Raw genomic sequence first — 13226 nt, 5'->3', positions numbered from 1 at the left:
TCTATTGCTCCTCAGTAGATTTTCATGAACTGATCTGGTGTAGGAGGAAACGACATATTTTCTTGCGTGGTGTTTTTCCACGCGATCTACTCAGGTGGTTTTCATAGTTCATATTTGTAGCAATTTTATATTTTTGCTGTGCTCAATACATAGGACTATTTTATTTATACATTTGGGGAAGGGATCATTATACTTTTTTTTCTCGTTTCAGAGAGCGAGTAATGGCGCTTAAGCCTAGGCTTTGAAGCCAGGACACATGGAGAAATGCCTGTGCCCCATCCCAGGAGAAGCGACGCCAACTAAAATGGAGTGTGCATTAACCTTCTTAGCAGCACCACTCCCAACGATTTTATGTTCAAACACCATTCCCCTAAAACGAAACGGTTGGTACGGTTGTCCCCGTTTCTTCCTCAATTTAATTCAAAAAGGTTCGTCAAATATGTTATTCATAAGTGGATAACCTAATTGCCTTATATTTTTGAATTATCCTTCAACCCATTAGTCTGCACAGTGGGCCTGGCCATTTTAATATTTGTGTCACGTCTCTGACATGCTGCAAATATTAATGCTGACAAGAAAATATCAAAAGAAGTTTTGATATTTCCAGGATGCTTTTCAATACTGGCTGTGCAAGCACTAGAATAGAATAGAATAGAATAGAATAGGTGATTTATCGAATATTGAGGATTTTTTCGATGACGTGCCTTTCAATGTCATATTGAAAGCCGCTTGATGTCACAAGCTACTTCCAATGAGCTATTGGCTCTCTTTACGCTTATGCGTTTTACAGTGTCCTTTTCAGGGCACTGATTAAACTCGTTGTGTATTGAGCTCTCGTTGTGCTTATGCGTTCATTCCCTCTTCTAGGGTACCCCTTCCTATTTCATCACCTTTTCCTTTCCTAATTCCCATTCTTCCTCAGGTAAATGATAGGCTTATATGTGTATGGCGATGGCACAAATGTCCCAAATGCAGGATAAAATGCCTCTGAATCCGGCTTCTGATACCTGATACCTATAGAGATTTCTTCAGGAATCCCTTCTGGTATTTCTCCATGAACGTGGTTCGTCTAATGTTTACTGAAATTTTTGTTACAGTTCTTTTGGGAAATATTTATAAGTATTTCTTCAAACAAAATTCTGTTGAACAAATAAAACAGAAAGGAAAGAAAATACTGTAAGATTTCTCGAAGAAATGTATGTATAATTTATCTTAGGAATCTGAAATGTAGGTAATGCACGAATAAAAAAAACCTCTAGGAAAATAGAAAAAACATAGGGAATTTATTTCTTCGTAAAACCAAAATCCAACTAAAGAAACTTTGAAAAAGAAAATGAATGACCACATTCTTTTGCAAATCAACAATGTCCATTTGTCGTGGGGCGCTGATCTGGATGCTTGCCAAGGGCGCCATGAAACCACGCTATGATTCTTCTGGAGGAATTCCTGAAGAAATAACTGAAAAATGCTTGGGGAATCCTTGGAGAAATACAAAAAGGAATTAGTGGAATAAATTATGAAAAAGTTGTAAAGAAATTATGAAAGCAATCGCAGGAGGAAGTCCAAAAACAAATTCCTGAGGAAACCCTTTGAGGAATTACTAAAGGAATTCCCGAATAAGCTCTAAAATATTCATTGTAGGAAACCCTCATGAATGCGAAGATACTCTCGAATGGCTTTTAGAAGCAATCTTTGATAGAATTGTCAAAAGAATCCCTTCAATGCATCTTTGAACAAGTCCCGAGAATCGTAGTGATAATTCTAGAGAAATTTTTGATGTTCTCGAAGGATAACTTGGAGAAGTAAAGAATCTCCGAATATATTCCTGAAGGAATCGCAGGAAGGAATTTCTGAAGAAATTCCTTATAGGAGCTCCTGGACATTTCTGAATGCATGGATAGGGGGAGGAATTACTGAATGAATCCGTGAATGCTTTCTTAAGTATTTCTTCGATAAATTTTCGAAGAATTACAGGATAAAATGTTGAAGGAATCTTCTAGAGGAATTCTTGGAGACATTTAGAATTTAGACCATCCTGTGAAAAGAGCGGAACAACCATTCAACACCTCTCCTTCTTTCGTTCCTTCTAGGCTTATTTCAATTTATTTATGCAAACTTATCTCGTTGTCAGATAGAGGGGAGTCTGATTTACATGTTATACAACGCAACATTTTGTTTTTGTCTCAAGAGAAAACTTATGTGTCTCTGACAGATTTTGGGTCGCTTAATCCGAATCCGGGCTCACATTTGCTGTAAAGAGAAATTGTGAGAAATCCTTGAAAGAAGTCATGAAAGATTTTCATACGAGAATAGGTAAACAAAACTTTTGAATGCATCACCGGAGAAAATCTGAAAATTTCCTAAAATGTCTGTGAAGATCTTTTGTATGAATCCTAGAAAGAATTACTGGATCAATTGCAGATGAAATCGCAGGTGAAATTCCGGGAGAAATCACAGAAAAAAATCTGTAAGGAATTCCAGAAAGAGTTCAGCAAGTAATATCAAGAAGAATTCCAAAAGTTATCCCCGGAAGATTCTTAGAAGGATTTCGTGTAGAATTTCCTCAATGATTCCGAGTAGGAATACCGGGAGAAATTCCAGGTGGAATTCCGGAAGGTACCCCTGAAGCAATTCCGCACACACGCGTGTTTTAAGATGGGCATCCCATAGGCGGGCATCCCATAGGCCATATAGCCCATAGGTAGGGCCCATATAGCCGAGGCGGTAAACGCACGGGTATTCAGCATGACCATGCTGAGGGTGACGGGTTCGATTCCCGGTCGGTCCAGGATCTTTTCGTAAAGGAAATTTCCTTGACTTCCTTGGGCATAGTGTATCTTCGTGCCTGCCACACGATATACACATGCAAAAATGGTCATTGGCAGAGGAAGCTCTCAGTTAATAACTGTGGAAGTGCTCATAGAACACTAAGCTGAGAAGCAGGCTTTGTCCCAGTGAGGACGTTACGCCAAGAAGAGGAGAGAGGAAGATGGGCATCATGATGATAACAGTGAATAGTTCTATAGGCAATTGTACCAGTTATGGCTATAGTTCCAGACATTCGGCATAGTTGATTTTCAAACTTTCACGATGTAAATCAACATCACTCTAATAACATTTTAATATTTAAGCCATTAGCTTTGCAGACGTTTTATGAACCGTCATAAAATCTCATACTATTTATTTTGGTTTTATGATGGTTCTAAAAATCTCTTTTAGTCTCTTTGACTAGAAAATGTTACTTGGGGACACTCATTTATGCTTCTAAACTGGCTAAATAGTGTTACTTCTAGTTTCGGCTTTCTTGCACCATATTTCGCCATAGTTTTTTCCACTATTTATTCTATGTACAAATACCTCCGGAAATGTCAACAAGAATTCATTCAATAATATTTCAAGATTCCTTCCAAGATTGATTTCCAGGATGAATCCCTTGAAACGCCCGTAAAATCAGTGTATTGCAATAGTACTATGCGTGCATGCCGAAGCTTCTTAACGTTATACACAGTCGATGCATCTCTCGAACTGCATTGATAACCAATTGTAGATACTGTACTGAGGAATATCCCTCCATCGCGACCTAGTTACTCATGGCATTCTTCCGTTATCTCGAGATTTCTTATGTAGGTACCCGCGTCGCATTTGGCTTATCAAGTGGCGTGAGAAGTATAATGCTATCAGGATTCCGTGCTACCATATTGCTGCTGATGAACGGACAGACTGAAGACTCGAAGACGCTCTATATAGAGCTGATCATATGGCTTTGACTGCACTGATAGCCTGATAGTGTGTATGGCATGTAATTTGTGCAATTAACTTGCGGAAGTTGGTACAAATGTTTTGCGGTGTAGACTCCCCGTCGATACTGTTGCATCCACCACCCGGCTGGAGGACTGTTTGTTACATTTTTTTTTCGGTCCAACGTGGTTCATTGGCCTCTTTTTTCGGGTGCGAATCCAGTTTTACCACCATGTGAAACTTTCCTGCTTGTATCTGTATACTTATACGTTCTGATTCTGATGGTGCGCTGCTTCGCTCGAGGAGATACATTTGCGATTTTTGCTTGTGTTTTTCGGCATGGAGGTACCTACATATCTACAGAGATGGGATGCAGCCAAAACCAGATTTGCGAACGACCAACAACAACATCAGAATCAAAAACAAACATTGATAAAAGTTTGCCCTGTTGATGATGACGGGGTTCTTTTCTGCTCCTCTCGGTTCTCGTTTTGGAAGCGATAGGACTGAGGTTTCGGTTCTCTACCTACTTTTAGCCGGGCGCTTTTGTGTGTCTGTTGATGGTTCGAAATAAATTTACGGATGCTTTTGGTTCGAGAGTTCAGTTGTTGCACTGAAGTCGGTCAGCTTGAACGTGTGTTGCGTTGTAATTTTTTCGGTCGGTTGTTATTTTGTTTTCAGTTATTTTATTATCATTTGTTGTGTTTTGTTGTAGCTACATATTTAGTGATTTTTTAAAAGGTTAGTTCCAGTTTAAGTGAATCTATTGGGCTTCAAAGTAGAAAAAATAGTGAGTAAATTGTATCTTGCATTTGTTCAAAGAATCGAATCGAAAGAATTGAAGGAATCGTAATAAGTGTAAGGATAGAAAGTTGTTTAACCGGTCGAAGTAGTTTTTAGTTTGTCATGAGGATTTAATTGAGCAATTTGTAAATAGAAGTTCTCCTTTCTCTGAGAATAACTGCTGGGATTCCACCAGGCATCAGCAATTTTCCCAGAAATTCAGTCAAAAACTTCTCTAGGGGTTGCTTCAGGCATTTCTCCTTTCTTTTCTTTTCAAGTATTCATCCAGGAATTCCTTTTTAAATTCCTTCGGGAATTACTGCTGGATTTGTTCCAGAAATTTGTGTTGGTATTTTACATGCGTTCCTGCAAGAATTGGTCCAGAAATCACTTCTGAGATTTCTAATGAAACTATACTGAATTCTTATATATATATTTTTAATTTTTTTTTAACTAGATGTTTAACCCGCAAGCTTTCTCCCGAAGTAAGAACTTACATTTGGGTGTCGAGAGTGGGATTGCATCCCATGTCCTCAGCAGGATAAAGATTCCTTCAAATATTATTTCAAAGATTTATCGAGGAACTCTTTCAAGAATGTCTACGCTTTGCTCAAGGGAATTCTCTAGAGTTTTCTCTAGAGATTCTGCGAGGTATCTCTCCAAGGATTCTATTAATGATGTCTCCTATTAGTTGCAGGAGACATTCTTAATAGAATTCTTGGAGAAATACCTCGCAGAATCGTGGGATATCTCCAGGAATTCTTGCAATTCCTACTAAGGTTCCACCAGGAATTCCTCCTGAGCTTATCCAAGGAGTACTTTTAATAGTTGAATTCTATTTTCTAAAATCGTAAATGATTTTGTTTTAATATGTACCATGACGCAGAAAAAAGAAGGCTCAAATTTGATTTTTTGTAGGAGGATATCCACTATGGTAGCCACAATTACATCAAATATGATTTTTTTATGCTTTTCCTATATGCGAGTTGACCTACACGGTCCAACAAAAATCAACTTTTTTATTCTGCCCAGCTTAAAGTTTCACCTTTTCTGAATGCTTCCGACTAGAAACTCATTATTCTAAACTTTTGAGCCTCCTGTTTCTGGGAGAGGGGAGAAGCATCCATTCGAAATTATGGAAAATCTAACATTTTCGAGGTAAATGCACGGTATAAAAAAGAAGTAAAGATGTAAAACAGAGTCTCAGTGGTTGTGCAGCAACGTTAGGAATTTCGACGTCTATGAAATAGTTGTTTATTTTGTCACAACAAAAAACTTTCTTGAAGAAACCAATTCTCTATAGTGTCATGGTCAAAAGTTAGACGCTGGCACCATCTTTACTAATACTAGTACAAAAGATCAAATATCTAAAATGTTCATTGAAATGCGCTTCTAAGTCTGGGTAGTCTCTGATTGCATTAACAGTTGAAGTTTAGGCTCCCATGCCCCACCAGCCAGATATCTGGGTTTTGCAAACTGTGCATTATTTGTGGCAACACTCTGAGCGGCATGATGTAGTTGTGCCGAGTGTTACTGTAGCCCCTCACAGAGAAAGAGAAGGGAAGAATCGAGGCATTTCACCAAGAAAAGGTTGGAATTAGGTAAGGTCCCCTTTGACATGATCCTGAAGGATACAAAGCTATCTGACCGCGAGATGAGAGCGATAGGTAGAATAGCTTAGAACTCGACTAAATCATTGATGCAACTCAAGCAAACTTTGAATTTAAAGGTTTGCGTGGAGACAGTTCGGCAAGTTTCGATAAAAAGCCCGCATATTAAAAGGGCAAAAAAAGGTTAAAGCTTCTAACCTTATAGCTTTTCATGTTGAAAAACCGCTGAGTTGAGCTTGAGCTTGAGCTTGATTGACCGCCCGCAGTTGCAACTCCAGTATCGCCAGATCAACTACACTCACACAAGGAACCAATGAGATAGCTGCTTGGGACTAACAGGCATCTTCAGTGTGTGAGCGTTGGTGGTCTTGTATTTATAGGCGACAATGGCGCCTGCTGCGTCAGGATGCAGGTCAATGGGGAAGGGGAGGGAAGTGATGATTGCAATCGCTTGCCCACATCAGGCCGTTGAATCCTCTGCGCCTGCACAAGGTCATGCGGATGTTGGTGTGTTGGTGGGAAATGTTTATTTTGGCACATGGATCATGCATTGGTGCAAGGGTGCCAGGAGTAAAGTGATAGATTGTGTGAAGATTACTGTGAAGCGGCACAGTCCGCTTGGTTGCATAACTTGCAGGCGTTATACAGGGTGTTTGCTTCCTGGTTGTACATATTTTAAGGGTAGATAGAGGACCTCGAGCCATGAAAAAGTGTCCAAGGAACATGGGGTCGGAAGTCACTGCTAAGTGAGTTATTCAAAATTCGATGTTTTTAAAAAGGCCCAAATTCAAAAACTTCTAACTCAGCGATCTTTTAACGGAATACAAAAATTTTTTTACGAATCAAAAGCTTGAACCTTTGAGATTTTATGCTTCTTAGACGTAAACTTGATAAAAAGTAGTTTTCATTCATAAATTCTAAAATGTTTGTGGCAGAAGCCAAAAAAACAGTTACTTTTTGTGCTATTTTTGATGTTATTTAAATGGAAATGACGTTTTTTGAAAAAATGTTCTACAAAAGATTGTTTATTTAATTATCTAGAAAACCTTCTTTGTGACCAACATTGTATGATTTGTAGTTTGGTCACAATAATCAATTCAAAGTTATGTAAAAAACTCATCGAATTGCGGAAAACATCGCCCCGATTGCATTGAACCGTGCTTTGGCAGCACTTCCCGTTTGGTGCTTGCTCGCACTCTCCCCAAAAGCAGGCAAGAGAATCGAGGGCCAACTCGCACACCACTCGGACGGTTGGCACACGACCGACCAACTCGCTCAGATTGGTGCTGTGTATGGTCATGTGTGACCAACATTACATCAATCTGAGCGAGTTGGTTGTCCGTGTGGAAAGTTGAAGTAGCATGTGAGCTGCTCAACGTCTTTGTTATTGTAGATGCAATCAATACGCGCGTGGTTTAGAAAATCGCATCGATCCTCCGCTCATAAGGAGACGACGACGCGGTGGTTATTTGTCAAAGAACGTGCGTACAAGATTAATTGTAGCCGCAGCGATATCAATGTTGGCTGCTGAGCGAGGAGAGCAGATGAGAAACGAGCTACGGCGGGGTGTTTAAATCCTTCGCTGATTGTTTATTCCTTGCACTCGCAGTCAAACTGCGGTGCTGATAAGGTGGGGTGGCGTGCGCTAACGTACTTTTCAACAATTTTTAACAAGTTTAAATGTATGATGCTTTGCTTAAATGTTTTGTTAATTTTCAATGTCAAATAACGTATTTTGATGGATATTTGGGATTTTAAGATAATGCTGGGGAATAATTTTAGGAATTGTTGGCGATACATAAATCATGGATCAGAGATAACGGGATTTATTCCAAGGGATGTTGGGTATTCTAATGGTAACTTTGAAGTTTTTAGGAAATGAGGGGCACATTTACAGAATTTTAGGGTTTTTTTTAAAGATGTCGGGGTAAAATTTAAGAGATACTTAGATCTTTGAAAAAGTTTTAGACATTTTGGAATACGTCATGATACATTCCACAGGTTGTTGCGGATTTCTAAAACAAACTGGTAGTTTCAGAAGATACCGAGGATAGTTTGGAGGAAATGCAGAACTTATTCGGTGACTGTACGGGTTTTTTAGGAGGTGTCGGCGCCCATTGTAAGAGATGTTGGGGACTCCAAAGGAGACTTTGGTCATTTAGGAGATACTTGGGGTCTTTTAAAGAAAACGGGGAACTTATTCAGCTACTTAGGGTTTTTTAGGAAATGACGGTGCTCATTCTATGAGATGTTGGGGATTCCAAAGGAGACTTTGGTAATTTCAGAAAATACTTGGGTTATTTTGGGGAAATCGGGGAACTTATTCAGCTACTTAGGGTTTTTAGGAGATGTCGGCGATCATTGTAAGAGATGTTGGGGATTCCAAAGGAGACTTTGGTAATTTCAGAAGATGCTGGGGGGTAGTTTAGAGAAAGCAGGGAACTTATTCTGCGACTTGGGGTTTAAAGGAGGTGTCGGCGATCATTGTAAGAGATGTTGGGGATTCCAAAAAAGACTTTGGTAATTTCAGGAGAAGCTTGGGGAATTTTGGGGAAATCGGGGAACTTATTCAGCTACTTAGGGTTTTTTAGGAGATGTCGGGGCTCAATCTATGGGATGTTGGGGATTCCAAAGCAGACTTTGGTAATTTCAGAACATGCTGGGTGTAGTTTAGAGATAGCAGGGAACGTATTCTGCGACTTGGGGTTTTGAGGAGGTGTCGGCGATCATTGTAAGAGATGTAGGGGATTCCAAAGGAGACTTTCTTAATTTTCGGAGAAGCTTGGGGTATTTTGGAGAAATCGGGGAACTTATTCAGCGACTTAGGGTTTTTTAGGAGATGTCGGCGATCATTGCAAGAGATGTTGGGGATTCAAAAAGAGACATTGGTAATTTCCGGAGAAGCTTGGGGTATTTTGGAGAAATCGGGGAACTTATTCAGCGACTTAGGGTTTTTAGGAGATGTCGGGGCTCATTCTATGAGATGTTGGGGATTCCAAAGCAGACTTTGGTAATTTCAGAAGATGCTGGGGGTAGTTGAGAGAAAGCAGGGAACTTATTCTGCGACTTGGGGTTTTAAGGAGGTGTCGGCGATCATTGTAAGAGATGTTGGGGATTCCAAAGGAGACTTTGGTAATTTCAGGAGAAGCTTGGGGAATTTTGGGGAAATCGGGGAACTTATTCAGCGACTTAGGGTTTTTTAGGAGATGTCGGCGATCACTGTAAGAGATGTTGGGGATTCCAAAGGAGACTTTGGTAATTTCAGAAGATGCTGGGTGTAGTTTAGAGAAAGCAGGGAACGTATTCTGCGACTTGGGGTTTTAAGGAGGTGTCAGCGATCATTGTAAGAGATGTAAGGGATTCCAAAGGAGACTTTAGTAATTTCAGGAGAAGCTTGGGGAATTTTGGGGAAATCGGGGAACTTATTCAGCGACTTAGGGTTTTTTAGGAGATGTCGGCGATCACTGTAAGAGATGTTGGGGATTCCAAAGGAGACTTTGGTAATTTCAGAAGATGCTGGGTGTAGTTTAGAGAAAGCAGGGAACGTATTCTGCGACTTGGGGTTTTAAGGAGGTGTCAGCGATCATTGTAAGAGATGTAAGGGATTCCAAAGGAGACTTTGGTAATTTTCGGAGAAGCTTGGGGTATTTTGAGAAATCGGGGAACTTATTCAGAGACTTAGGGTTTTTTAGGAGATGTCAGGGCTAATTGTAAGAGATGCTGGAGATTCCAAAGGAGACTTTGGTAATTTCAGGGGATACTTGGGTTATTTTAGAGAAATCGGAGAATTATTCAGCGACTTGGGGCTTTTTTAGGAGATGTCGGGGCTCATTGTAAGAGATGCTAGGGATTCCGAAGGAGACTTTGGTAATTTCAGGGGATCAGGTATCAGGTATCAGTAGGTCGGCTCTAGAGGCACGTTCTCCTCCATTTGGGAAATTTGTGCCATCGCCATGAACACGAGCCTATTCATCATTTACCTGACGGAGAAGGGAAGGAAAAAGGATAGGAGATGGGAAAGGACAGGTAAGGGAATAGGATCGTCATACTCGCAAAAGCGTACCACAATGGGTTCACATAGCGTCCTGAAAAGGACACTGTAATAACGCATAAGCGTGCCACAATGGGTTCAAACAGCGCCCTGAGAAGGGCACTGTGATAATGCATAAAGCGTAAAGAGAGCCTATAGCTCTTTACCACAGCGGGTCAAGAACAACAGAACGTCCTGAAGATTCAGGTTTCTGAAGTCAGTTTCACTTAATAAGTGTTTCCCGAGTACTCGGAAACGCAATTGCGCAAAAGCTGGACAGTTACATATTAAATGATACGAAGTTCCATAATCGGATTCACAGCTATCACATGCAAATGAATCAGCTTGCTGAATATTCGCCATGTGATAACTGAGTCGGCAGTGGCCAGTCAATGCTTTGACCAGCATGCTGCAATTCTGCTTTGACAGATTTGTTAGATACTTTGCCACCCCTGGAGATGGCTCAGTACAATACAATTTTGTTTGACGACATGACTCCAAACTATTCCAGTATTGTTTGTGCTGAGTGGCAGCCCAGGTGTCAATCTGAAGCTTCACCCAACACTTGGATACCGGAATAGCTGGCTCAGGGCCAATGAAGTCATGTGATGCTCCAGTGCGAGCTAACTCATCAGCCAATTCATTTCCAGCGATGGAAGAATGGCCAGGTACCCATACAAGGTGAACAGCGTTTGCTGAATTCAGCTCCTCAATTTGAGTTCGACAAGCGATAACTATCTTCGACCTGGAGTTGGCCGAAGCAAGTGCTTTAATAGCAGCCTGGCTATCTGAACAGAAGTATATTACTTTGCCCATTACGTGCTGCTGAAGTGCTGATTGCACTCCGCACATAAGAGCAAAGATTTCGGCCTGAAAAACGGTGCAGTGTCTGCCAAGTGAATAAGACTGATACAGCCTTAGCTCACGAGAATAAACACCAGCACCTGCTCGACCTTCTAGAAGGGAGCCATCAGTGTAACATACGATGCTGTCTGAAATACTTCTCTCCAGATAACCAGATGTCCACTCTTCCCGGGAAGGGAATTTCGTGGAAAATGTCCTATATGGAAAATTACAAGCAATTGTAAGATCACTTGGAGCAAGGACAACTTTGTCCCAATTCACCAAAAGTGGAAACAACGAGGTGTGTGTTGAACTGCGGTTCACAGGAGTTTCCTCTAGTAAACCGAGTACCCATAGACGGTAAGTGCAAGAAAGTGCTTCTTGTTTGAGATGAATGTGTAGTGGGACAACGTCAAAGAGAACTTCGAGCGCTGCCGTGGGAGTTGAAGAGAACGCTCCAGACATCGCCATTAAGCACATCCTTTGGAGATGGCCTAATTTTGATTGGACCGTTCTCACTTCGCCCTTTTGCCACCACACAAGACATCCATAAGCCAATATTGGCCGAACCACAGTTGTGTAGATCCATTTGATATACTTGGGTTTTAGACCCCAAGTTGTACCAAAGGTTCGCCGGCATTGCCCGAAGGCCATACAAGCTTTCTTGATTCTGAACTCAACATGAGGTGTCCAGGAAAGCTTGGAATCAAGAATGACTCCAACGTACTTTACCTGTTCAGTCACATTGATTTCAGAATCAAAGAGACGTAAAGTTCGAACACCATTACGGTTTCGCTTTTCCGTGAAAAGAACAATAGATGTTTTACTCGGATTTACCGAAAGGCCATATTGGCGACACCAACCCTCAACTACCTGAAGAGCGTTTTGCATCAGGTCGAAAAGGGTGCTGATGCACATACCGACTAACAATGTTAGGTAGTCGTCGGCAAAACCATAAGTAGGAAAACCGCTATTATTGAGTTGCCTCAATAGCGTATCTGCTACGAGATTCCATAAAAGTGGTGATAAGACTCCCCCTTGGGGGCATCCACAAACACTCAATTTCCTAATCGCCGCTTGACGCAATGTCGAGAAGAGATGTCGGTTTTTGAGCATTTGGTGAATCCAATTGGAAATCATTGGAGATATACCATGACCCCGTGCGGCTTCCAATATGGCATCGAAAGGCACGTTGTCAAAGGCACCCTCGATATCTAAGAAAACACCCAAGCAGGATTGCTTTTGAGCGAATGCCTTCTCGATATCGTAAACAACTTTGTGTAAAAGAGTCACAGTGGACTTTCCAGATTGGTAAGCATGTTGGTTCACATGAAGAGGCACATTGGCCAGATAAACATCACGGATGTGATGATCCACAATGCGTTCTAAGCATTTCAGAAGAAAAGAGGTCAAACTGATAGGTCTGAAGCTCTTTGCTTCTTCATACGACGCGCGACCCACTTTCGGAATAAACTTCACAGTAATATCCCGCCAGGATTTGGGAATATACCCTGTAGCAAAACTGCAAACAAGTAGTTGTTTCAAAACATGTTTGAAATGATCAAATCCCTTCTGAAGCAAAATAGGATAAATCCCATCTGCCCCAGGAGATTTGAAAGGAGCAAAGCTATTAAGTGCCCATTCAATCGTTTCTAAAGTTATGATACTCCGAGCCGAAGCTAAAGAATCATAACTACAAGAAAAGACATCAGGTTCATCCGAAGATGTAATATCCACACATCCGGGGAAGTGTGTACTGAATAAACATTCTAAAACTTCCTCATCAGAGGAAGTGAAATCACCATTTGGCAAACGAAGTTCGTTCACTTGAAAATCCTTAGATTTTGCAAGGATTTTGTTCAATCGACTGGCTTCACTCAGACTGGAAACATTTGTACAAAGGTTTTTCCAGCCGGATCGTTCAGCAGACCGAAGAGCTTTCTGGTAGGCCTTGCGAGCCGACCTGAAAGCCTCCGATCCAGCCGAACGTCGTCTGTTCCAACTCTTTCTACATTGTTTCCTGAGCTTCGCCAGATCGGAGTTCCACCAAGGGGTTCCTCTTATGGTCTTCACAGACCGCAGAGGGCAGGCTTCTTCAAAAGCTTCCATGATGAAGGCCGTTGTAGTATCAACGGCATCATCTAAATCACTTGGAGTGTCAATTGATGGTGAGTATCCATGAAATTTGGCTGCAACCAAATCGGTAAAGAGATCCCAGTTGG

At 41.1% G+C, this 13226-nt stretch overlaps 1 protein-coding gene across 1 annotated transcript in view; it reads left to right on the top strand.

Annotated features, from left to right (window-relative positions):
• The first annotated feature begins 4325 nt into the window (after positions 1-4325).
• Positions 4326-13226, top strand: part of LOC109421413 (glucosamine-6-phosphate isomerase) — a 49410-nt gene continuing 40509 nt past the window's right edge. The window contains exon 1 of the mRNA XM_062849568.1: positions 4326-4528. The gene's annotated coding sequence lies outside the window, so the exon portion shown is untranslated. The remainder of the gene's footprint in view (positions 4529-13226) is intronic.

Source organism: Aedes albopictus, chromosome 2 (assembly GCF_035046485.1).
Source record: "Aedes albopictus strain Foshan chromosome 2, AalbF5, whole genome shotgun sequence".
NCBI classification, from domain to species: Eukaryota; Metazoa; Arthropoda; class Insecta; order Diptera; family Culicidae; genus Aedes; species Aedes albopictus.
The sequence above is the reverse complement of the archived record's forward strand: the minus strand, read 5'-3'. Positions and strand labels throughout refer to the sequence as shown.